The sequence below is a fragment of the Cavia porcellus genome, unplaced genomic scaffold, assembly GCF_034190915.1.
Source record: "Cavia porcellus strain 051 isolate PalLab524CR breed Dunkin Hartley unplaced genomic scaffold, mCavPor4.1 scaffold_31, whole genome shotgun sequence".
In the NCBI taxonomy this organism is placed as follows: domain Eukaryota; kingdom Metazoa; phylum Chordata; class Mammalia; order Rodentia; family Caviidae; genus Cavia; species Cavia porcellus.
This window is the reverse complement of record NW_026947514.1, coordinates 42,851,280-42,864,024: the sequence shown is the minus strand read 5'-3', so window position 1 is coordinate 42,864,024 and position 12,745 is coordinate 42,851,280. Positions and strand designations below refer to the sequence as shown.

General features: G+C 43.2%; 1 long non-coding RNA gene across 2 annotated transcripts in view; it reads right to left on the bottom strand.

The window, feature by feature from the left end:
- The window catches only part of LOC134474232 (uncharacterized), a 192,740-nt gene that overhangs the window by 13,970 nt on the left and 166,025 nt on the right, over positions 1 to 12,745 (bottom strand). Inside the window, exon 4 of one of the 2 annotated variants that reach the window (XR_010044953.1) lies at positions 1,245 to 1,281. The exons of the other annotated variant lie outside the window; for it this stretch is intronic. This is a non-coding gene — a long non-coding RNA (uncharacterized LOC134474232). Of the gene's footprint in view, positions 1 to 1,244; positions 1,282 to 12,745 lie in introns of those variants that run through there. 2 annotated transcript variants of the gene reach the window in all.

Sequence of the window (12,745 nt, the reverse complement as noted above, 5' to 3'; positions counted from 1 at the left end):
TTTTTTTTGAGCCTATGGACAGGGAAAAAAATGAGCTCAGATCTCTGGCTAGAATATTAGAGGAAATAAAAGACATTTGCCAATTTCAGAGAGATATGTACGTATTAACTGCTTCTTCACAGAGCCTTTGCAATTCCCTCAAGAAATGTCTGGCTGAATAGGGGAACTTACTATGAATTCCCGGCATTGTCTCGAGTTTTGTAAGAGGGAAACACACTGTAGTTGGACATGTTCAAAATTTTAGACCAATGAAATCGGATTCAGAATTAAATGAATGTAGGAAAACTTTCTGAAGGGGGGAGCTGGAAGAAATGTGTGGTTCTCACATGGGGACAGTGTGCTCTGAGGACAGTCCTTGGACAGAAGCTAAAATTGTGCTTGGGAGGCTGAAGGCAATAAAATGCACATTTTGGGTCAATCAGCGTATGATTATCTGAGGCTTGCTTAAAGCTGTATAAACTTCTCTTGTAATGTGAAGACATTAAATACATTTATTTGAAGCTTTCAAATATTGGAAGTCTCAACTTGCTTTCGGTTTATTCTTCATCTTCTCTCTCTTTTCAGGCTGTGCATTTTTGAGCACTTTTACATATATAAGAGCAGATTTGTTGAATTAATCTATTTGGTTGAATGGATATTTATTTCTATATCTCAATATGCCAGTGTTTAGAGAATTCCATAAAGACTACAGGGGTAAGTGAATTGTTTCTCTAAGTGTATTTTTAAGAATTAACTGAGTATTCACTAACGTGTCTCTGTTTAAATTTCTGAAGGTAGCTGATGTTTTCCTCAGCAGATGACACTGTCCCGTGGGTTTGTGCTCAGAGGGGTTCTCTAGTGGGACAGTTACTCCTCCACTTTTGCCTGCCTGCCTGTAGACTGCACCACCCGCCTCCCTCCCTCCAGGGAAAACACAGGATCCCAAGTCTTGATTGGGTTCAGCTTCATCACATTTCCTGAAAACACTTTTTGCTTATCTTTGTGACAGTAATTTTAAAATTACCTTATTTTAACTATTAACAAGTGCCAGTGAATCCTTGGATCCATAGGAAAAGTTTTTTTGGGTTTCACAACCCTAAAACACAGTCGGGAGGACAAATAACCCAGCCAGAGGCTTTTATTTTTTCAATGCCTGTAGTTTGGAAGTTTTAGTCCAAGACCAAAATGGTTTAGTGAAAAACTGAGCCTCGATCGTAGGGAAGACTCACCTGTGTTGTCTTATTAAGAGGAAATCACTTTAGTTTGGCTGCATTCTCTCTCCACGGAGTTCAATGTATAGAACTAGAAATGTGGCCCCAAAAAAGATCAATAAAATTTCTGTTAAAATGTGACTTAGGATTCTGCAATTCTCCAATACTTCTAAAAATCATTCTTTGTGATTTTAGTATTTTTATTTTATTTATTTATTTTTTGAGACAGGGTTTCACTATGCAGTTCAGGCTGGCCTTGAACTGACTTTTGTAGCTCAGGCTGGCCTCAAATTCACAGCAATCCTCCTTCCTCAGCCTCCTGAGTGCTGGGATTACAAGTGTGTGCCAAGTGTTTATGATTTATATCTCTATTTTTCTGTGATTTTTTTTTGTAGACAAATACTAGTGGTTGTGAAAATAACCAAATACTAGTAGAATGAACTATATACACTGATTAAGACAGTCTTAAGTCACTAACATGTCTGCTAATTTCTTAAGGATACATTTGCTGCCCCCGTATCATCAGCTATTTAATTATTACCATGAGATTTTGGTCTTCTACTTGCTCAGATCGCAGTTCCTAGATTCTTCTCAAGGCCCTGCACATGTGTAACAGGGACAGATGCGGCCATCCTTGTGGGGGAGCAACTCTCAGAAACAGAATTCTCCAGGGCAGGGGAAAGAGCTCAGTGGCATGGAGCCTTCCTGGCAACTGTGAGGTCCTGAGTTTGATTCCCTTTTCAAAATAAAAAAGAAAGAAAAAAAGAAAAATAGGAGGCCAGGGATTTAGCTCAGTGGCATAAGCACTTGCCTGGCAAGGGCATGGGTTCAATCCCCGGTACCATAAAAAAAAAAGAAAAGAAACATGATTCTCAGTGGCCACTGGTGACGAACCTATGGCACATGTGCCACAGTAGGCTGGGTGTATCATCAAAAGCTCTAAAAGGTTTGTCATCACTGGTCGAGAAAATCAAAGAATGATGCTTAAGTCTAGAGTCCAAGTTGTTGGATTCATAGAAATTCAGCAGACAATCACGGAACGCCCATTAGAAAGCAAAGTCAGGTTTGGTGGGATTCTGGTGTTCTGTTTTGATCTGGATTTGCCAGCAATGGCACTGGTGGGCCGAAGGCTGGCTGTAAAGCAGCATGCAGGTTGCTTTGGGCCCTGGGATGGTGCCGTGTCAGCAGCGGACAGAAAAAGAAAGGCAAGGCCAGGAGCAAGACTCCGCACAGCCAAGCTGCTGGAACGTAGAGGACGAGTCAGAGGTGTGGCTAGTGACAAACTTTCTGCTTCGTGGCTTCCTGAAGACCAAAAATAGAGACACAGGCAGAATATTTGTGTTTTATAAAGGCAATTTGTAGGGCAGGGGATACAGCTCAGTGGTACAGTGCCTGCCTGGCAATTGTACCATCCTGAGTTCAATTCCCTGTACCAAAAAGAAATAAATACATAAATACATAAAATAAAGCAATTTGTGATGAATCACTATGCATTATTTGCTAATCTCAACAGACTTTCTCTGGTTTTCTACTTCAGCAGTGTGTCCCTTGAAGTGTGATACTTCCTGTATTGTATACTGTACGTCTTACATTGCAAACAGCATTAACAGGGTATTCATATTAACTTCCTTGATCTTTCTATATCTGGTAACGTCCTTCTTAAAGTTCAACCTTAGAATGGCACAAACTATTTAATATAAAATGACGCCAAGTTCAGTGCCACACATTCATTTAACACCATGAGCTAAATAATTTGGGTTGCTGGGAAGGGTATGCTTTTCAAAGACACAGGATTCTGCAAAACATGGATATACAAAGAGTTACTTGAGCCAAACAAGCCTCAGTCTCCTATTAGAAATAAAATGGGAGATTTAGCATTTTAAATTTATAATAATGCCATAGTTCTCACTTTGAAAATATCAGTTTATTTTAATACATACAACTACGATTTTTTAAAATTGCTTTTTGCAGAGATACTGGCTTTTTTTTCTAAATGTCACTTAGTCTAGAGGACTAAATCCACTTGCCTTTTTGACACTGTCTGTATAAAGAGTTATTAAGAAAGAAGCCAGTTTTAGGATGCAGATAAGATAACTGCATACATTTCTTATGATGTGAGCCAAGCACAGCCCCCACCAGGCATCGCTGTACATGCAGGTGTTAGAGCTAATGCTATGTTCTTTAAAAGGATAATATTGAGTTATTCGTGTCTAACACATTCTTGTCTATTTTACAGTTTAATCTTTACTATGAAAACTGTTTTCTAAACTAGATGATCTCATTTTGATGGTTAGTATCTACTGAGCCCTTCTTGGCTCATAACCCTATGAAATAAGGTTTGTTATTACCATCATGTCCTCTGTGGCAATGAAGAACTGAGATTTGCAGGGGTCAAGTAATTTGCCTGAGTCCTTCTAGGCCATCAGCTGGTAAGTGTGGAAGCTGGGCTCAAAACCAGGAAATCCAACTTGAGTTCACTTTGCCTCTACATTACAAGAGTCTTTCATGTATTCAAGAGAGCTGAAAGCACCAAGTTCCATCAAGGGCTGCAGATTTCTACAGTGGGAAGTACATGCCCAGGAGACAGAATGAAGGCCTAAGTAGACCCAGTGGAGCCAGCAGATGCACCTGTTGCAGTCCTGGGCAGGAGCTCTCAGTGGCCCTCTAGATGAATAGGATGTGAGCACCAGAAGGAAACCCATAATTTTCAAATGAGAGATCTGAAACCTAGGGAAGAGAATTAAACTGTCAGAAAAATGGGACTAGACTTTCCAGTTCCTATAAGTTGCAAACCAGGGTAACATTCACAGCCAAGCTGCTCCAGGATTCTTAGAAAGAAAAAAAGAGCACACACACACACACACACACACACACACACACACGCAAATAGGTATGAAGATGATGCCTGCTCCAGATGTAGGTAGAGGACTTGAGGTAGAGTCTTAAAACAGAGAGAAGGGGCTATGGGATGGAAGGGGTAGTATGGTGGACAAAACCAGTGAAGAAAAAGAAAATCTTCAAACCCAATTCCATGACAAAGGTAAAATGGAGAAGAGAGATAAATAATGAAAACAATTGCTTGCAGCTTCACATCCTTGATTTTAATTGGACACTGGTTCTTCTAGCGGGGATCTCCTATTATCTTGGGAGGTTTGCAAGTGCAAAAGAAAGATTTAGGCTAAGGATGTGAACACAGGAATCAGCAGAATGTGAACACTGGCACCGGGCGGGCCAGTGGATCCTCACACAAGCCTGCACCTGTGTCTTCTTTTGTGCTGCTTGACATGACATCTTCCTGGGGCAGGGAAACATTGCTGAGTTCTAATTCAGTTCTCTTGGGTGGAAGCCAATACAGTGTGGAGAGTTCTCAGAGCTCTGACTAGAATAGCCCAGGAGATGGTTTAGAGGGCGACAAAGAGAAGGTGGAGCCCTGTGGAACAGCCCTGTTTCCTCCCGTTTTGTAATGTCTCATTGTCCTTTCTCCAGGTTAGAGATTTTGGTTGAAAAATGTTATAGGATATCAGCTTAAGCAATGTTCTGGCATTCATAAAAATTCTCACTTTCAACCTGCTGCCCCTAAATTAGATCTTGTTCAAACAAAAGAGGTTAATTATAATATTTGATTTTTTTCCCTCATGTTTCCTCTTTTCATTATTATAAAACCATTTTGGGGCAAACAACTCTGGCATTCCTGATGAAAGATACACTGGCATTAATGAAGTGGAGACCACTGGCCCTCCCCTCTGTGTCCCTGGCTTCCCAGTTGTGTCCCTCCTGTGTTAGTTTATTGTCACAAGTTAGCATTTACAGAGGAGAAAAGTAGGTTGGTTAGCAGAGGAGGGAGTTGTTTTTACTACTGGGAGAATGTAGGCTTAATTAGGTAAACAAAGAGGTTTTCCATTACACTGTAAACACATCTCCCCAAAAGACTCCATTTCAGTTTCTTTTTCAAGAAACTGGAAAATATTAAGAAAGTTAATTGGAGGTCACTTCAGGGCCAGACACAATTATCTTCTGATGAGTATGTGGCTTAGGGCTGTTTTTTTATCTTTTATTTATGACATTACATTCTTCGATGTGGGAATGCCAACTCAGTAGAGGCAGACATAATATTAAATAACACATTTCTCTATTTATATTTAAATAACCATCTGCATGAAATTATACATAAATCATGGAATAATTCCTGGCAGAAATTACTGTTTGTAAAATAAGAAAAATTTGAGACATGGTGTGCTTTTCATACTAAATCGCCCATTGCTAGGACATCACACGCATAGATGCCGTGTCCCCACCAATCCAAATCACTCCCAGTGTTAATGAAGATGGATGGGGCGGCTGCAAACAGTCATTTATGAGCGCGGGGACGAGGAGCGGCAGTGTAAGCAATTCATGCCTTAATGTTTTTGCCTTGATAATATCCAACTGAATGGTGGTAACTCTAATAACACAGCTTTTGGGAAGATTCTGCAATGGATTTTCATTTTCAGTTTTGAATATGGCCTATTTTTTCCCATTTGGGGTGAAATTCACACACGTTCAGCTAAGCTAAGAAAAGGAGTCTTATTCTATGAAGAACCAGAACCAAGGTTGACTGATTACAAAATTCAAATTTCTAAATTCAAAAAGAATGACCTCCCACCTGAAAAGACTTCTCCAAATGAAGATGGACTACTTTCTGTTCCCCTCTCCCGGCAAACCATCCACTCTTTCTAAAGCTGCTCAGCCCTGGGCCGCTGTGGTGGAGTGCATGCACAGTGGGATGTGCTCTAAGGACAGCGCTTGCCTCCTGCAGCAACCCCTTTGCCTCCTCTGTAAGTGGGTGAGGAACAGACAGACACGTGGGGAGGGCAGGGGCAGGAAGAGGAGCTGGGACTTGACGCCCCATCATAGCATCATTTCCTCCAACAGCATCTCATCCCCTACCCTCCAGATCATCCTTCAGCCAGTCAGAATCTGTGGCGGTGCTGGACAGTCACTGGACACCCCTGCGCTTTCACAGTAGCATCTGGGTCAGATACCTCAGAAAGAGAAATATAGACACAAAGCCACTCAGTCAAATGTCTTTCTGTGTTCCCTCTCCCTGGGGAATGCCTTCTTCTTGAGTTCTTCTCATTCTATAAATCATATTTGTTAATCTTCAAAAACTGTTTGCTTCCACACAGCCAAGAAGCAGAGAAAAAGAGAAAGGTCCAGAGAGGAAGGGACCAGGGACCGCATGCAGCGCCACTTTCCCATGACTACTCCATTCCACGGGGCTGCCTCTTGTAAGTACTGTCATGTCCCAATAGTGCCACCCAGTTGCAGCCTCCTCAAAGAGTTGTGCCACCAGTAAAGTTAAGCCCTCATAAGCTAACCACCTTTAGATGCATGAGACTTTGGAGGATATGTTAGATGTAAACCATGACACCAAGCAAAAGTATAGGCCAGCCTGCAGAGGTGAGGGGTTTGGAGGTGTGCCTGAGAAGCAGAAGGGGTCACGCTTCGTGTGATAGCAGGAGCTAGAGGCACGTATGCCGAAGGACCTTAGAGAAGTGAAGCACAGCTCAGAGCGACTGGCCCGTGCTGCTCCCCCTCCTGCACTCCCTCGTGTCCCTGGACAGGGAAAGAAAGGGAAGATGGGTGCACCCCCTCGAGGAGATGGGTCTCTAGCCTTGCACATGAGAGGGACCAGGGATGGGTTGCTGGGGTCCCCCATAAAGGCCCTGCCCAAGATCTGGGTTCATCATTAAGCAGCTGAGGTCTATCCTTACTAAGATAACACTGCGGACCTTGAAGGACCACTGAGCTCCGTTCTGTATGAACAACCATGCAGAGGAAAGGAACACACGGGCTTCACACTCCAGGGGCTAAGAGCCAGGCAAGGGGACAGCTGTGAGCTGTCAGATGTCACTTACAACACAGTGCAGAATATGCTTAAAGGAGGTTTTACACAGTGTAAAAGAAAGGTAGAAGGAAGTGCCTTAGAGTACAGTCAAGGGGTTACGGAAACAGTCAAGACCAAGCTGGTGACATATATGCCAAGACTGCAGGTGGAGGAAAAGTCTTCTGAGTCTCCCAGGCTATTTTTGACAAAGGAAACTGCATATCACAGAGGCATCGAAGAATTCAATAGGCTTAGTAAACATACACACATACACATGTACACACGTGCACACAAGTTCACAGCATTTGAGCAGAATATATTGCTTTGGCTAAACAGGCAGGGAGGGAGCTGTAAGGAGGCAGGAACATCCGGAGGACAGGGCAGCAGAAAGCAAGTGCAAAGGCCCAGAGACAGAACATTCAGAAGGTACACGCACCTTGGTACAGCTGGAGGCTAATGGACCAACTTTCTCTCCTTGACTGAGGATAGAAAGTGCACCTTGCCACGCTCACATCTCCAGCACCCAGTGCACACAGTGCATGACACCCAGGGAGCAGGAATTTCCTGAACACCACTGAATGATTACAGCAATCTATTGCTCTCTCACCTTTCTTGCCCACTTTCCACCTCTTAATGTGCATGCTTTTCAATTTGATAGAGCTTGGGAAAGGAGTTGCAAAATTCCCTAGCGGCTGTGTGAACTTCACTTTACAGGTTTCCTGTTGCCTCTTTGTTCCCAAGTCCAACCTCAGCTTGCTGGAACACACACACACACACACACACACACACACATGGCACCATTATTCCCTCCCTCCTCGCACACTGGAGGTGGAGGATAGTAGTGTGAGGTTTCAGGGGACGTTTGCCCTACTAAGGAGACCCGAAAGTCCCCAGTGAAAAGCCTGGGCCTGTCGGGCAGTTGCCTTCATCCTCAGGTCTCCAAAGATCGCGGCTATGACCAGCCCCCTTTATTGTTATTTAGAAATAGTGGGTGGGCTGTGAGGGTGATGGAACAGATGGGGTGTGGTCAGAAGAGGTAGAAGTAGCAGCAAAATTATTGGCTACTTCCTGTGATGTAAGTGACAAATGGAGAAAGAGCAGCTGGGGAGATAAGAAAGGACGTATGTACTGACTAAAGGTTCTTGGAGAGCATCCAAAGGGAAGCGGAAGAGGAGAAATCTGAAGAGGAGGGCTGTGCATGGCCGGTCCCACACCTTGGCATCCTGTGGGGTCACTGCTGCTGGCAGGAAGGTGCAGTCCCACTTTTCAGTGTATGCCCTGCTCTCCGGGCCAATGCACTCTCACAGAGGGAAGGCTTGGACAGTCAAAGATCCCATTCCACGGGAGACTGAGTGGGTTCACCCAATGGCAGTCCTGGGGAGGCAAACCCACCCACACCTCAGCCTTGTGTTCTTCCAAGAAATAGTGATGAATGGCACTTCTTACCAACCCCATGGGCCCTTGGTGGCCAGCCAGGGCAGGGCAGAGTCTAATCAGCTAACAAGACCGCCAGGAAGGTGCCTTTTAAATAGAAGCAGGGCGGATGGTGGAAAGGAGGCAACCACCAGTGTGGACAGGTTCCGCAGCATCTGAAGAGAAATGGCTTGAGGCTCAGTCATGGTGAAAAGCCATTCCTCACATTCCTTGTTTACTGTCAGCACCGGCAAGTAGTGGGCTGTCATTTTAGCTGTTAATGGGACTAAACACTTAGGCCAACAGATTAAGCCTTGCTGAAACATTAAGAAAATTGGCCCAAACAGAGTTTGGATGGATGGTTGTTTAGCAGCTATTTCTTTCTTGGGAAGGAAGGGGTGATTGGTGCAAGACAATGGTTTCCTTATAGCTGTGAAACAGGGATAGTTATGTGAATTACTAAGTAGATTTTATGCTAAAAGTAAGAGACTGTGTATAAAAAACAAATATCTAATTTCCATCATTTGAACTGCATATCTTTTTCAACTGAAATCGAGGAATACATTAAGGTGCAGCACAGATCTTTAAAAGTTATAATGAATCTTCAGGAGAAAAGAAAAAATCACTATGCCTGTCACTGGAAAAGGGCCCCCCAGGCAGCTGGATGATATTAAAGGTAGAAAACTCTTCTTTGTTAACTGGTACCTTTCAAGATATGTCAAACCCATTTCGTGTGGAGCAGGGGAGTGATATTTGCACAGTAGACATCTTTAACTTCAAAAACAGTTTTGCAAGCCTTTCAGATATCGTAACTCTCTTCATGTAAATTTCTATATCTATACTCACCATGTCTCCTTAAGCAAGGATTGTTTAAGGTGGCTTTTATAAATCTTTTATCCAAGAAAACATTGAGAACAATTAAATGTTGATTCTAAGTCTTCAACTAGCAGTTGTGAAAGGTCTTTACATTAAGAATATTAACACTGTGCTATCTCTGGTGTGACCAGGGGGAGAAAGTGTATATATTAAAATCTTTCAGATTAAAACTTCTTTGACAGGCAAAAATTAAATAGAAAGTTCATTTTGATTTTGGATATTAAAAGTTTGTACTCTACAATAGTCACAGTCTGCTTATACACATCATGAAAAAGTACATTATTTGTTTGTTAGGAAGAGCAAATCTAATGTTATAGATGATTGCAGAGTCCATCTCAATAACCTTTCTCATATTTTCTTTCAATCAACTTGCTTATTCCCTATGTATTGTCCTGACTTGCTGCCACTGAATACTAGTAACTTTTGCAACAGTTCTTAAAAGAGCCAGAGGTAGAAGGAGACAGGCAATATCTGGAATCTCAACCTCTTGGGAGGCTAAGGCAGAAGAATCATTTGAGCCCACGAGGTCAAGACCAGGCTAGCCAACTGGGTAATATAGGGGCACCCAGACCTTCATATGAGAGCGAGAGAGACCAGGGGAGTGGGGGGGGACAGAGACAGAGACAGAGAGGGACCAGGAAGAAGGAGAGAGGGAGGAAATAAAAAGGAAGAGAAAGAGAAAAAATCTTTAGAGATGTCTCAGTGTTAATGATCAGAAAGGTGCTAAGATCGCTGTGATTCCAATGTAGGAATCTTCAGACTTGACCCTGATTAAATGTGCTAATAACCAGGATGTTTCTTTTTAGCTTGCCTCCTAATGTCGCTTTACTAGAGGTGTAAAGACATGCTCATATTTGCTTTTCGTCTATACTGAGAATGCAAGGCTAAGGAAAAAAGAAAGAAAGAAGAGTATTTAGCAGTGCATATAGGATTGAAGCGATGATAATCAGGGACCCTGGTAATTGAAGCTTTTGGGGAGGGGGAGAGAACCTTTCTTCTGGGTCCTTCAGCCTGTTTAATAGGATAAAATTAGCTTGAGTGGTGCGGTGTTTGAAGAGGATGTGATGTAATTGGAAGTGCCTCCCGGGTTTGCTGCTGGACAAAGCAATCAGGTGGAGCCACAGAGGGCACGGGAGGATCTGAAGTAGGAACTGGCTTCCGCCACTCTAATTAGCCTAAATTAGCTATGCCAGCTTTCTGCTTGCTTTTGAATTTCCCTGTGAAAGCTACTTTCAGGGCTGAAAGGAAAGAAGTACGAAATGCCCACCAAGACCTATGTACCAGGGGAGAGGAGCCTGGAGGGCCAGGGTTTATCACTGAGCCTCAAGAAGCGAGTGACTCAGGAAACATGGATGGGGCGGGCAGGGACCCCAGCACCAGGGCAGCTGCTGCGTTTATACTGAGGAACTGGATGAAGCATCTATCAGAAGTGGGTTATTGGGAATCTTCCACTCATGACTTATGGGCCTCGCCTAAAAGCACAAAAGAGACTGTGGGTGAAGAACATTGAACTCCGAAGCCAGGAGGGCCAGAAGAGGCACCTGGTGTGTGTGTGTGTGTGTGTGTGTGTGTGTGTGTGTGTGTGTATGTGTGTGTGTGTGTGTGTGTTTGGGAGCCGCTGTCAGGGAAACTTTTTCACTTCTGACTCCACTTAATCAACAGGAAATGTGCAAAGACACTCCTAGCACTCAATACAGTTTGCAAAAATCAATTTTAATTAGCAGTATTTGGGTAAAAATAAATAATATCTTAACCTGAAAGTCAGATTTTTATTTTTCTTGTCACCAACATATGAAACAAAGTATCACAATGCACAATAAAAACAAATAAGAAATTGGTTTTTTAAGTATTTTCTGTAAAGAGTCAGTCAACAAAAACCCTGTTCTTCCTTGGCAAGTTCTCAAAGACAGGTTTTCGGTTACTCCAATGGAGCTCTTCTGGTTAAAAATGCCATTGGGTTTTTCATTTTGAATAAGCAAACTCTGAACATCCAAGGCCAAATGTTCCCGATAAGCATATCACACACGCGCACACACACACACACACACACACACACACACACACGCCTAACTGTACTTCATGTTACTTATTTTGTTCTATCAAGCCCATTCATTACTGAACGCTGTGATATGAGTGGACCAGTACTGGGCCCCTGTAGGGAGTGCCACAAGCCTTGCTGATGTCTTAACATTTGTCAGTAGAAAACAACTAAGGGAAATATTTTCAAAAATTTCTTGAATGGCCAAAGAAAAGCACAGGCTTGGGGGAGCCAGGTTTTCCAGAGCCTGAACCTTACAGGATTTAAACAATATACCATTACAAAAATTGTCCCACTCCCTGTACCCCTGGGATGGCACCCGTGTAGCTGGAGACCCAGGGCAAACTGCTCCTGGTTGAGTGTGTCTCTGTCCCGTCCACCTGCTTAGAGCCCATCCGGTTCTTCTTTCTGCTTCTTTTATAGGAGTTCATTCAACCGTGCGTTAAACACTCTGGGAGCTCCTCAGAGCCACAAATTCCATGATTTCAAAATAGTGTCATTAAGCAACTTGGCTTAGTAACTCAGAGAGTGACAGCAGCAATTGTGAACCGTGCCACAGGCATGCTCTGGTGTGAAAGGGTAGCTAGCAGATCCCGCCGCGGGCGTGCCAGGCTGCCTGAGCTGTGCAGTTCTTGATGGTGCAATACTTACCTGGGCGTCTGTTTGCTTTGTTCCCTGGGCATTTCCAGGCTCCTCAGCCCAGGACCGTGGTTCTTAGCAATAGGGAGTGGAATTGTTGAAAGCTTTCAATTGTGAAATTGTGTGTTTGTAAAACACACAGAAGCCACAGGTAAAGATCACAGTAATGACTCAGTCATTTTCAGACTTTAGTGTGAGGGATGAAATTTTGCTCTCCCCGCAATTATAAATGCAAAGCTGGGCAGTACTTCATGTCAACTCACCCAATTTGACTCAATAGTTAGCAATTCAGGCCTTAGGGTTCAGGGACGTGGCTCCTCCAGACTCCCCAGTGCAAGGGGCTTGTTCCCCCAATAGCTTGCACAATGCTACCTTAGTTTGGGACATCTGTCCTTATTTTGGGACATCATTCTTCTTGGAAGCTTTCTGATAATTATTGATTGATTCAGTTTGAATTCTAATTGCTAAATTTAATCTGAGGCTCATGCACAACTTTTATGATTCACAATTTCATTTAAATTGTTTACCTTTCACTTTCTGAAGCCCTAAATAAAGGTGTCCATTTGCTGTGGGTTCCCAGAAGGATTTCTCTGATGCCTGATACTAACTGTGGCTTGTTATCTAACTCAGTTGCTGATCTGAGGATAAATAAGCTGCAACAATCCTCACGTGGTTCCTCAGAGACATGCGTGGCTCATTTAGTCAGTAGGATGCATGTGTGGG